Source organism: Apium graveolens, chromosome 3 (assembly GCF_009905375.1).
Source record: "Apium graveolens cultivar Ventura chromosome 3, ASM990537v1, whole genome shotgun sequence".
Taxonomy (NCBI): Eukaryota; Viridiplantae; Streptophyta; class Magnoliopsida; order Apiales; family Apiaceae; genus Apium; species Apium graveolens.
The window spans coordinates 177,735,055-177,746,909 of NC_133649.1; the positions used below are offsets into that span (position 1 = coordinate 177,735,055).

Consider the following 11,855-nt stretch of genomic DNA (forward strand, 5'->3'; position numbering starts at 1 on the left):
GTTTTATTGTGAATAAAAGCATGAATCCATATAAAACTCCAAAATAAGAATTGAAGTGTTATAATTTATTTTGAGTCTAACTTTTACTCTATTTATAACCTTGTGATTGCTTTCATGAGTAGTGAGTCATGATTATTGATCTAGTTGCGGTAGTATATCTGTAAGCAGTTGCACACACGCACATCTCTAGTTTGTCGGTTGATTTGTAAGGTTTGATTGATCTTTATGTGAATAACTGTATTTGTTGAGATGTTGCTTATTGATTGGTTTAGTTACTCTATTGGGGATTGTTGCATTCATTTAGTATCATTCATGCATTTTTATTTCTTGTTCTTTGAGTCTGTTTATGCTGGAGGACAAGCATTGATTCAAGTTTGGGGTATGTTGTGTGACATTTATGACATTTTATAATGCCATGTAAAGCTTTGAATTGGTGTATTTGTACTCAAGTTGTTGGTGTTTTTACGTATATTTGTAGTGTTTTTGCATTGCAGGCATTTTCCAGGTAATCAGGTAAATTAGCATGGTTGTGGTGCTAATTTGGTGTTTGGATGGTGTTGGAATAAAGGCTCGTGAAAAGACCGGCTCAAATCAGCAAGGAGAAGAAAAGAATTCAAAATTTTATTCAGGAGGACGGCGCGGCCGCGCCCAAAGAACGGAAACTCAGCGCTCCCGCGCTGGTCAAGCGCGCGCCCGTGCCAGGTCGAGGTAGCATAATTCTGTTTCTACTAGAATTTTTAGAGTTTGAAGCCCTGGTCTATTCTACAGCATATATATATATATATATAAATAAAGACATTTTTTATAAGGGGAGATGTACAAAAGCTAAGGAAAAGGATTAAAGAAGACCAGAGAACACAATTCAACCAAGGCGAAGAAGATCTAGTTTATTCTTGTGATTCTTTGTTTAAGTTGTAACACTGGATGCTAGTTTTCTTATTCTTGAGCCTTTACTCTTGTTTCGTACTTTGTTTATTATTCATTTATAAAGACTACATTTATTATACCATTCTTTCATCGGAACCCACGTTGATGATGAGTCTGATTATGGGCTAATCGTTATCGTGGGGTTTCAGCGGATTTATTTATGGATTTCTTTAGTTTATTTGTTTCGATGCCTTAGTGTGTGGTGATTTTATGATAACCTAGTATTAGGTTGTGCTTATTCGTCTTATGAGCATCGCGAACTTATAAGATAGTGTGTTAATTCTTAATGAAGCAAAAGTGAATTTAAGGATTTAGAACTTGCCACGCTAGCATAGGTTCATGTGTTATTTTTATGCATGATTCGTAGGTAATTTTAACCATCTTACTTGCCATATGTAATCACAATATATAACTTGCGCATTAAACCGTTATGTTGTCAAATTTTATAGACATATAGGGTGCAATGTAATTGGTGTCTATTCAGCTTCAATCTCTTTTGTAGATGTCTGGTAGTATGGTACTCGTACAACGAAAGTTGGCGTTTATCAGTTTCATGTTATCTGATTAGTGTCATCAGCATTACATGCTAAGATTAAGAATGAAAAGGCTATTGAATGAAGTACTTAATGAAGTCAGAATCCCATGTTTGTGTTGTTAGGGCAAAAACGCGCGTTAGTATTCATGCAAGTATACGCGTTCACAAGTAGTATAAGATATAAATCAGATTCGTTCCCACAGAGACTGGTTTAGGTTAAGTTCAATTTATGCACCTATGCAACAATGTATGGTTATCGCTCAATGCTAAGATAAATAACAAATTGGGTTTTTATTAAACTAAAAGATTATACTAAATAACATTAACTAAGAGAATTGAGGTTGAATTACTATATATGACAAATATGGAATTCTAACTTCATTACTACTTCATTCCAAGTCATTGTTCCTAACCTTAGCATATGATGGTGATGACTCTAATCAGATAACACGAAACTAGTAAACGCCAACTTTCGTTGTACGAATACCCTACTACTAAGCATCCACAAAAGAGATAGAAGTTAAATAGACACCATTTATGCTTAGTCCTTATATGTCTATAAGAATAGAAAACATGATAGTTTAATTTGCAAGTTATCTATCGTGATTACATAGGGCAAGTAAGATGGTTAAAATTACCTACGGATTAGGCATAACAAATACATGAACCTATGCTAGCATGGCAAGTTCTAAACGTCTATATTCACTGTCGCTTCAATAGAGATTAACACGATATCTTATATATTAGCTACGCACATAAGACGAATAAGCACAACCAATACCAGGATATCAATCAATCACCACACACTAAGGTATCGGAACAAATTAACTATAGAAATCCATAAGTAAATCCGTTAGAACCCCAAGATAACGATTAGCCCATAATAGAACTTATCGTCACCACGGGTTCATATGAAAGCATGTTAATAACACAACTATATAAGGCTGAAAAAATTACTTAATAAATAGTGAAGTACGTCACAAGAGTATTAAGGTTCAAAGCATAGAGAAAACTAGCATCCATTTTTATTACGGGCTCTATCTATTTAAGTGTTTAAATAAGATATACCATAGTTTAGAGTAAAGCTTTTTATGGATTATGATGAGATCATAATAGTGAGACCTAAAAGATGATAACTCTAAACTTAAATAGTTCCTGGTCATAGGATTACTAACTGGTAATCAATAATCCGCAAAGATTGGTACATACTATGCTTGCTCCCTTCAGGCGGATGTCTGTTCTCATAGGCATTTGTGTGGTGACACTATAGCTAGTATGTAGGTGCTTATTAGGGTATAAGTTCACTGAACATGACTCGATAAGTTGAACAACTAATGGAGATTACTCACGTGTCAATAGTTATTCACTGAGTGATAGTTGTACAAGTGTCCTTAGACTTGAGATCGTTAAAGGTATCTTATATATAATGAACTGTGCTTTGGTTTAGTCCTTAGTCTCAAGGACATCCATTAGGTCTATTCTGGGTATAGGGATTTGTGTATAGAGATAGTTAACGTCAATAGAGGATCTACCCCTTCCAGTATAGGAAGAGAATATCCTATGTTATCCTTAGTATGCGAGTTCTGGAATCTCAGGCCAGAGTGTATGAAATTAGAAAGGAGTTTCTAATTTGCATTAATATGAACTTTGCATTATGAACAAGAAATAATATGATTAAATTTGATAGGCTTGACACGAGATCCATGCCTTGTATTTATTCGGGATATTATAAGGGTAGAAGGAATTCGTTGTACGGTAACTATTCACTGACAAGTTCTTGGTATTCTAAGCAGTGAATTCATATTATCCGGATAGTCGCAATATGTTGAGAAGCATCACTCACGATGTAGAATAAATATAATTAATCATTTAATTATATTTAGTGAATTTTAATATTCATATAAATAATTAATAAAAGTTTATTATTATTTATTTCTACTACCGACATAATATTGAACCTACAGGGTCACACCATAAAAGAATATTTTCTTTGATGAAATAATGAGAGAGAGAATTATTTTCTAAATAGTTAAGAAAATAAATAATGATTAAAATAGTTTTAATTATTATTAAAGCAATTTATGAAGATAAAATGTGGGGGTTAATATATATAAAGATATATTATAAAACCCTAGGAGAGCCCTATAAATAGAATGAGATGGATGGCTCATTCAATTGACACACAATTTTGGTTTTGTGAAAACCCTAGCCTCCATCTTCTTCTTCTCTCTCTCTCCCAAAAACTCTATTTTTATAAAAGCTCAGTTTTATAAAAAAAGGTTCATCGAAGAGGATCGTTCTTGGTGGATACCGGTAGAGTGCTTCACACACTGAGGAGCAACTGCTAGCACTCCAATTTTATAAAGCTTCGATTCACGAGGTATGATTTCGATTCCTCAGTTTTTCCCTTTTATACATTTTTCTATATGTGCGGTATATGGTTTTTACGGAATAAATGTTATTTCTCGCTTCCGCTCATCCGTAAATTCCTTCATTGGTATCAGAGCCAGGTTCTGCATATAGAGATTCATATAAAAAATTTCAGATTTTTTTATGCATGTATGGATTTATTATGATTTTTGCAAGTTTATTTAGATTTAATTATGAATTAATTCGAAATAATTTTTGCATGAGATTTTGACTACTGATCTGGGTTCTAGGTATTTTTTTTCATAATTTTGTGATGTGTAGATTATTTGTTATGAATTTTTTAAAATTGTTTTAATTAAAAATTCATGAAATAATTATGCATGTGAATAATTATGATTAAAATTTGCACAAGGATCCATGGCTGATTTGATAATTTTCTGCTACTGCCTGATTTAAGAAATCATATTATTTTAATTTTTATTAATGTATTAATTAAATGTTAATTAATTTATTAATAATAAAATTAAAATAATAAATTAATAAAGAGTTATTAAGGAAGGGAGTAAAAGAAAAAGGGGGTTACTTTTTGTTTGTAACAGCAGAAAGACAAACAGGCAACGGCAGGGAAGAAACAGAAAAAAAAAACCTGCTGTGGCTGTGCCAGGCGCGTGCGCTGCACGCGGGGAAGGGGTGTGTTGCGCATTCCGTGAATGCGTTACATACTGTTGCGCATTTACGGAATGCGTTACACGCGTAAATGGCTCAACAGTGTTGTAACGCATTACGTACATGCGTTACAGCCCGTATGTCCATATTAAATTTGATTTTTTGGGAGTTTCGTAACTCCGTTTTGGGCGTGCAATATATCGTTGGATTCATTTTTCCGAGACGGATCTAATGGAGTGGTTAAATATTTTTTATATAAAAGTTTTGAACTGTTTATATTCCCGAAAGTGTTTTAAAGCATGTTTTAATTATTTTAATTACTTTTAAATGCTATAATAAATCCATACATCATTATATCAATGTGTGACATGATATTACTTGCATGCTTACTTGTTTATTTATTTTTATATATGAGATATATGCCTGTGTTTACCATGCGATGATAGATTTAGGTGAATCGTTTCTTGCCTTGACAATAATATTATGAATACAATCATGAGATTCTTGTGTTTATGAAACACGTAATTAAATATGAATTTTCAATTTTGAGAGAAAGGATGATTCTATCAACAACAGATTTCTATCTGTAAGAAAGGGTTATTAAGTGACGCCTCTTGACAATGCTCCACCCGATCTGGGAATCATCTGATTATCGATTATTGATTTGAAATATTTAATTTAAAAGGAATAATCTCTTTATAATATGATTATGATTGTAACGTAATATAATCCCTCTAAAATTAAATAATATCAAGTAGTAATTGGCCAATGACACAACGGGCTTGTGTCGGTCATAGCCTTCCAACATGATAGAAAGTGGTTCTTATTTTAAATCATTGTCGTTTCGTGCTACAGCCGAGGGCTTTGATTTCGAAATAAGAAATACTTGTCTATTACATAGAGATGTGTAAATTGAATTAGAATCTAAAGGTCGGTACGGGCCACAGCCGTGGGCCGTTGGAGACTGATTCAATTGTACGGAATGTTGGGTTAGACTTGACTTAGAATATTGAGTTTGTCGTGCCACAGCCGTGACTCAAGTATTCAAGAGGCTAAAGTTTGATTAGGGAATAACATAAGATGTAATTGACAAGAGTTGTCTGCCTATTGAACATTACATGGAGGTTCGTGCCACAGCCGAGGTTGTGTGATGGAATGTAGGATCCCTATTCCCACTAGCATTATAAATGCTTAATTTTTCACGTAGGGGGTTGAATAAATTACATAAACTAGTGGGAGCCACTTATGAATAAATACCCGATTCATATAGTGTTTTGAAATGAAATTAAATATTTGCTAAGTGTTGTTATGTGTTTATCATTTACAGATTTACTATATTCGTTATGTCTTATGCACTATCACTCCGGAGTATACTAGATGCTCACAAGTTGACTGGTCCTAATTTTGCTGACTGGCTTCGAAACTTGAGAATTGTTCTCAGGGTGGAGAAGCTGGAATATGTGCTTGACTCACCTAAGCCTATTGAACCTGCTAACGATGCACATAATGATGAACATGTTATGTATCGTAAGTGGATAGATGATGCAAATGTTGCTCAATGCATCATGCTAGCTTCCATGAACATTGAGCTACAGAAGCAGCATGAGCATATGGATGCTCACACTATCCTTATGCATCTACAAGAGTTGTATGATGTGGCAGGGAGGACAGCTCGATATGAGATATCGAAGGAGCTGTTCGGTTGTAGGATGTCTGAGGGATCATCCGTGAATGACCATGTACTTAAGATGATCAATTTGATTGAACGTCTTCGACAACTTGGTTTTGCCATGGATGGGGAGCTGAGCCAAGACTTGGTCTTGCAATCACTTCCGGGTTCGTTTTCGCAGTTTGTTGTGAACTTTCACATGAATAAGCTGGATGTCAGCCTGGCTGAACTCCACAACATGTTGAAGACTGCGGAATCGAATTTTTCCTTTAAGAAGAGTTATGTTCTTCTAATTGGTGAAGGTTCCAATCCTAAGAAAAGGAAGAGGAACCCTTTCAAGAAGAAGAAAATAGGTGAAAAAAAGCCGGTTCCACCAAAAGCTGAAGACCCCAAGAGCAAAGTTGTTTGCTTTCACTGTAACAAGGTGGGGCACTGGAAGAGGAACTGCAAGGTTTACCTTGCAGAGTTGAAGAAGAAGAAGGGGAGTGAGACTACCGCTTTTAATTCAGGTATGTTCATGATAGAAATGAATATGTCATTAAGTCAAATTTCTACTTGGGTATTAGATACCGCATGTGGTTCTTACATCTGCAATTCGTTGCAGGGACTAAGGAGAAGTAGGACCCTTGAGGAAGAGGAGGTGATTCTACTGATGGGAAATGGAGCAAGAGTTGCTGCTGAAGATGTAGGATCATTTCATTTACATATGCCTACGGGCAAGACTATTGTTTGAAATAATTGTTATTTTGTTTCCTCAATTGTAAGGCATATTGTTTCTATTCCTATGTTGGATTTGGATGGTTTTTCATTTTATTACCAAGAATAATGAATGTTATATCCTTAGAGATAATATTCTTTATTGACGTGGTATTTTAAATAATGGTATGTATGTATGTGACATAATTTACTTCAGATTGAACAAACTAATAAAAGAAAAGGGATGATGAAAATCTCACTTTCTTTTGGCACTGCAGACTTGGTCATATTAGTGAAAATAGACTGCGGACATTGCATAAGGAAGGGTTACTTGACCCCTTTTGATTTTGAATCATATCCTACATGCGAGTCTTGTCTATTGGGTAAAATGACCAAATCTCCATTTAGTGGACATGGAGAGAGGGTTGCAGATTTGCTAGGATTGGTACACACAGATGTATGAGGACCAATGTCTACGCAAGCCATGGGTGGATTTTCATACTTCATTACTTTCATAGATGATAGATCTAGATTCGGATATGTGTTTGATGAAATACAAGTCTGGTGCCTTTGAAAAGTTCAAAGAGTATAAGTATGAAGTGGAGAAACAAACCAAAAATGGTATTATAACTCTTCGATCAGATCGAGGTGGTGAATACTTGAATGGAGAGTTTCTGGATTATCTCAAAGAAAAGGGTATAGTCTCCCAGTGGACTCCTCGAGATTGGTATCTGAAAGGAGAAATCGAACTTTGTTAGACATGGTTCGGTCCATGATGAGCTATGCGAATCTTCCAGTATTCTTATGGGGTTATACATTGGAAACCTCAGCATATTTACTGAATAAGGTGCCTTCCAAATCTGTCCCTAAAACTCCATATGAGATATGGAAAGAAAGGAAACTGAGTCTTAAACATGTTAAGATTTGGGGATGTCCAGCTTATGTCAAGAAAGTTGACCCAGATAAGCTGGAATCTCGATCCGTAAAATGTAGTTTTGTGGGATATCCTAAAGAGACCTTAGGGTATTACTTTTACAGCGATCATAGGGTGTTTATCTCCAGACATGCTACCTTCTTGGAAAAGCAGTTTATCCTTGAAGGAAACAGTGGGAGCAAAATTGAACTTGATGAAGTTCAAGAAGCACAAACTACTACGAATCAAGTGGAAACACCTGTTCAGACTGAACAACCTTCTGTGGAACAGCCCATTCGTAGGTCAGGGAGAGTGTCTCGCCAACCTGAGAGGTATTATGGCCTTGTCATTGAGAATGACAATGAGTTGTCAATCATTGATGATGACAACCCTGTGACCTATAATGAGGCTACAAGTAGTGTTGACTCAGAGAAATGGCAAAGTGCCATGAAATCCGAAATGGAATCTATGTATACGGTATACAAAAGAAATATTAGAGCAGATGGCCAGGTGGAGACCTTTAAAGCCAGGCTTGTGGCAAAAGGATTCAAACAAAGGCAATGGATTGACTTTGATGAAACCTTTTACCTGTAGCCCTGTTAAAATCAGTTCGGATTTTGCTTGCGATTGCTGCTTACTACGACTATGAGATCTGGCAAATGGCCAGATGGTTTTCTTTCCAAGGGAAATAAAAACCTATTGTGTAAGCTACTGCGAACCATATGTGGTTTAAAGCAAGCTTCTCGTAGAAGGAACATCCGTTTTGATGAGACAATCAAAGAGTTTGGTTTTATCAAAAACGTAGATGAACCATGTGTCTACAAAAGGGTTAGTGGGAGCGCGGTAACATTTCTTGTATTGTATTGAAAGAGAGTTGACACACATAACAACATAGCAGACCCAATCACAAAGCCACTTTCTGAAAGTCACTTTGATCGTCATAAAGACAAGATGGGTATTAGATACCAGAGTGATTGGCTTTAGTACAAGTGGGAGATTGAAAGAGATATGTCCTAAGTCCAATCACGTATGAGGATTTAGGAATAACTTTTATGTAATCTGTTTTGATTTCATTGATATTAATAAAAGACTTGTATTGTTTTTATTACGGGCTCTATCTATTTAAGTGTTTAAATAAGATATACCATAGTTTAGAGTAAAGCTTTTTATGGATTATGATGAGATCATAATAGTGAGACCTAAAAGATGATAACTCTAAACTTAAATAGTTCCTGGTCATAGGATTACTAACTGGTAATTAATAATCCGCAAAGATTGGTACATACTATGCTTGCTCCCTTCAGGAGGATGTCTGTTCTCATAGGCATTTGTGTGGTGACACTATAGCTAGTATGTAGGTGCTTATTAGGGAATAAGTTCACTGAACATGACTCGATAAGTTGAACAACTATTGGAGATTACTCACGTGTCAATAGTTATTCACTGAGTGATAGTTGTACAAGTGTCCTTAGACTTGAGATCGTTAAAGGTATCTTATATATAGTGAACTGTGCTTTGGTTTAGTCCTTAGTCTCAAGGACATCCATTAGGTCTATTCTGGGCATAGGGATTTGTGTATAGAGATAGTTAACGTCAATAGAGGATCTACCCATTCCAGTATAGGAAGAGAATATCCTATGTTATTCTTAGTATGCGAGTTCTGGAATCTCTGGCCAGAGTGTATGAAATTAGAAAGGAGTTTCTAATTTGCATTAATATGAACTTTGCATTATGAATAAGAAATCATATGATTAAATTTGATAGGCTTGACATGAGATCCATGCCTTGTATTTATTCGGGATATTATAAGTGTAGAAGGAATTCATTGTACGGTAACTATTCACTGACAGGTTCTCGGTATTCTAAGCAGTGAATTCATATTATCCGGATAGTCGCGATATGTTGAGAAGCATCACTCACGATGTAAAATAAATATAATTAATCAGTTAATTATATTTAGTGAATTTTAATATTCATATAAATAATTAATAAAAATTTATTATTATTTATTTCTACTACCGGCATAATATTGAACCTACAGGGTCACACCATAAAAGAATATTTTCTTTGATGAAATAATGAGAGAGAGATTTATTTTCTAAATAGTTAAGAAAAGAAATAATGATTAAAATAGTTTTAATTATTATTAAAGCATTTTATGAAGATAAAATGTGGGGGTTAATATATATAAAGATATATTATAAAACCCTAGGAGAGCCCTATAAATAGAATGAGATGGATGGCTCATTCAATTGACACATAATTTTGGTTTTGTGAAAACCCTAGCCTCCATCTTCTTCTTCTCTCTCTCTCTCCCAAAAACTCTATTTTTATAAAAGCTCAGTTTTATAAAAAAAGGTTCATCGAAGAGGATCGTTCTTGGTGGATACCTGTAGAGTGCTTCACACACTGAGGAGCAACTGCTAGCACTCCAATTTTATAAAGCTTCGATTCACGAGGTATGATTTCGATTCCTCAGTTTTTCCCTTTTATACGTTTTTCTATATGTGCGGTATATGGTTTTTACGGAATAAATATTATTTCTCACTTCCGATCATCCGTAAATTCCTTCAAGAGCAACGGTCTCTAAGTCATCGAGCTTCACTTTCCGCGAAAGAAAACCTTTCATAAACTTCGCATAGCTAGGCATTTGTTCAATAGCTTCAGCAAAAGGTATGTTGATATGAAGTTTCTTGAACACTTCCAAAAACTTCTCAAACTGCTTATCCAGCTTTTTCTTCTACAGTCTCTTAGGAAAAAGTGGTGGAGGATAGATCTATTTCTCCCCTATATTACCCTCAGGAGGAGTGTGTTCCACAGTAGTCTTCCTTGGTTCCACCTCTGCTTCCTTCTACACTTCTTCTTCAGCCACAACTGTATTTTCTGAAACTTGAGATTTTTTAGGCTCTTCGTCTGGCTGAATTTGGGGGCTTGCGACCTTTCTAGACCTCAAGGTGATGGCGTTCACCTGTTCTTTAACTTCCCTCTTGACTGGATTTGTTTCTGTATCACTAGGAAGTATTCCTGATGGTCGATTCAATAAGGCATTAGCAATTTGCCCTATTTGGTTCTCCACAGTCTTGATAGAAACAACCTGGCTTTGGCATATAAGAGCCTGGTTTTTGCACATAAGCCACAACTCCTCCAATTCATATTTTTCATTCGAAGATAGACATGCACCATGAGTTTGTTGTTTTGGTGTAATTTGTTGCTGAAAACCAGGAGGGTTGAATAGCTTATTTCCAAACTGTTGGAACGGCAGTTGCATCGCATTCTGATTGTTGCTCCAGCTGAAGTTAGGATGATTCCAGTTGTCATGATGATAAGTGTCTGGAACTGGTTGCTGTGATCTCTGAAAGTTGCTCACAAACTGAGCTGAGTCACTAGATATAGTGTATTGCTCTGTCACATGTGGACCTGCACACAGCTCACAAACACTAATTAGCTGCTTAACATCATAGTTAGCCAGAGAATTGATCTTTATAGACAACGCCTTTAGTTGAGCAGTGATAGCCGTAGCTATATCCACTTCAAGAACTCCTGCTACCTTGCCTTGTGGACATCTCTGGGTTGGATACTGATATTCATTAACAGCCATCAGTTCAATTAGATCATAAGCTTCCTCATAGCTTTTTGCCCATAATGCTCCGCCTGATGCTGCATCAAGCATGGGTCTGGACTGTGCTCCCAACCCATTGTAAAAACAATTGATGATCATCCAATCGGGCATTCCATGATGAGGACACTTCCTAAGCATCTCCTTGTAGCGCTCCCAAGCTTCACATAGCGATTCTCCCATTTGCTGCGCAAATTGAATAATAGCATTCCTGAGTGCAGCTGTCTTCGCCATAGGGAAGAATTTAGTAAGAAACTTCTGAGCAAGATCTTCCCAAGTAGTAATCGAACCAGCTGGTAGAGAGTTAACCAGCTCTTAGCCTTGTCCCTCAGAGAGAATGGGAACAGTCTCAGCTTCACAGCATCTTCAGAAACACCATTGAACTTGAAGGTGTCGTAGATCTCAATGAAATCCCTAATGTGCATATTGGGATCTTCAGTTGGAGAACCCCCAAACTGGATTG

At 35.9% G+C, this 11,855-nt stretch overlaps 1 non-coding gene across 1 annotated transcript; it reads left to right on the plus strand.

The window, feature by feature from the left end:
* The first annotated feature begins 11,504 nt into the window (after window positions 1–11,504).
* On the plus strand, window positions 11,505–11,611 carry LOC141716119 (small nucleolar RNA R71). Its single transcript, XR_012572841.1, has one exon. It is a non-coding gene; the product is annotated as a small nucleolar RNA R71 (small nucleolar RNA).
* The last annotated feature ends 244 nt before the right edge of the window (window positions 11,612–11,855 follow it).